Raw genomic sequence first — 2,224 nt, forward strand, 5'->3', positions numbered from 1 at the left:
TTTCAAAGAAAGGCAATGCCAAAGAATGTTCAAACTACCGCACAATTGCACTCATCTCATAGGCTAGCAAAGTAATGCTCAAGATTCTCCAAGCCAGGCTTCAACAGTAGGTGAACTATAAACTTCCAGATGTTCAAACTGGTTTTAGTTTTTTATTTTTTCAGAACTAAGAAAGGAATTTGTTTATTGAGAGCAAGAGGATGCAAGCAATATAAAAATCAAAAGCTTATCTGGCTTTAATTGACTTTTCTTTCTCTGCCTCTCAAAATGGAGTTGGATTTTATTTGTACATTTTCTATGGGTCCCATCTGCTCAGAAATCCTTATACAGGGGAAGCTGTGGGGCAGATTCCTTAAGTGACCCTTTATGAGAATTCTTATCAGGGCGGGAGTAATTGCTCAGTGCTTCCTACTTCTTCCCCTTCTGCTTCATGTGTACTACAAAATAGTCATTGCATGCGATGGTGAGCCCAGCGATTAGCGAAAAGAAGCTCTGGAAGCCCACTTTGCCATCTCGACACTGGTCCAGGTCCTTCATTATTTTGTCCACGGCCAGAGGATCTTTTTGATTTTCCAAAAATCCAGGGAACTCCTTTTCCATGAGTACTCTCAGGTCTTCCTTTGTTAAGTAACCTTTATCACCAGCAAATTTGTGAAATGTGAACATCATGGTTTCCATGACGTGTTCCATTTGAGACGGCATTTTGGTGAAGTCTGTTGAAACCTCGGCGGGAGGCGCGGCGGGGACGCTCGCTGGCGGGGGCGGTTGCTGGCGGGGACGCGCGGGCAGTCCAAACTGGTTTTAGAAAAGGCAGAGGAATCAGAGATCAAATTGCCAACATCCTTTGGATCATCGAAAAAGCAAGAGAGCTTCAGAAAAGCATCTACTTTTGCTTTATTGACTGCACCAAAACCTTTGATTGTCTGGATCACAACAAACTATGGAAAATTCTGAAAGAGGTGGGAATACCAGACCACTTTACCTGCCATTGGGCTTCCCTTGTGGCTCAGCTGGTAAAGAATTCACGTGCAATGCAGGAGACCTGGGTTCGATCCCTGGGTTGGGAAGATTCACTGGAGAAGGGAAAGTCTGCCCACTCCAGTATTCTGATCTTGAGAATTGCATGGACTGTATAGTCCATGGGGTCACAAAGAGTTGGACACGACTGAGCAACTTTCACTTTGACATTTTACCTGCGTCGTGAGAAATCTGTATGCAGGTCAAGAAGCAACAGTTAGAACCAGACATGGAACAACAGATTGGTTCCAAATAGGAAAAGGAGTACGTCAAGGCTGTATATTGTCACCCTGCTTATTTAACTTATATGCAGAATACATCATGTGAAATGCTAGGCTGGATGAAGCACAACCTGGAATCAAGATTGTTGGGGAAATATCAATAACCTCAGATACGCAGATGATACCACCCTTATGGCAGAAAGCAAAGAAAAACTAAAGAGCCTCTTTATGAAAGTGAAAAAGTTGGCTTAAAACTCAACATTCAAAACACCAAGATCATGGCATCTGGTCCCATCATTTCATGTCAAATAGATGAGGAAACATTGGAAACAGTGACAAACTTTCTTTTCTTGGGCTCCACAATCACTGCGGATGGTGACTACAGCCATGAAATTAAAAGATGCTCCTTGAAAGAAAAGCTATGACCAACCTAGATAGCACATTAAAAAGCAGAGACATTACTTTGCCAACAAAGGTCTGTCAAGTGAAAGCTTTGGTTTTTCCAATAGTCATGTATGGATGTGAGAGTTGGACTATAAAGAAAGTTAAACGCCAAAGAATCGATGCTTTTGAACTGTGGTGTTGGAGAAGACTCTTGAGAGTCCCTTGGACTGCAAGGTAATCCAACCAGTCCACCCTAAAGGAAATTAGTCCTGAAAATTCATTGGAAGGACTGATGCTGAAGCTAAAACTCCAATACTGTGACCACCTGATGCGAAGAACTGACTCCTTGGGAAAGACCCTGATGCTGGGAAAGATTGAAGGCATGAGGAGAAGGGGACAACAGAGGATGAGATGGTTGGATGGTATCACTGACTTGATGGACATGAGTTTGAGCAAGCTTCAGGAGTTGGTGATGGACAGAGAAGTCTGGCGTGCTGCAGTCCATGGGGTCACAAGTATTTAGGCACGACTGAGCGACTGAACTGAATGAACATCTGTGATATTCACCTTCAAAATAAAGTATTAACTTTCATTCCCTTCAG

At 43.0% G+C, this 2,224-nt stretch overlaps 1 pseudogene; it reads right to left on the bottom strand.

Annotated features, from left to right (window-relative positions):
- Positions 1–210: 210 nt before the first annotated feature.
- On the bottom strand, positions 211–766 carry LOC129536384 (protein S100-A10 pseudogene; annotated as a pseudogene).
- Between the last annotated feature and the right edge of the window lie 1,458 nt (positions 767–2,224).

The sequence above is a fragment of the Moschus berezovskii genome, chromosome 6 (assembly GCF_049115385.1).
Source record: "Moschus berezovskii isolate FMDL1 chromosome 6, NW_MosBer_1.0, whole genome shotgun sequence".
NCBI classification, from domain to species: Eukaryota; Metazoa; Chordata; class Mammalia; order Artiodactyla; family Moschidae; genus Moschus; species Moschus berezovskii.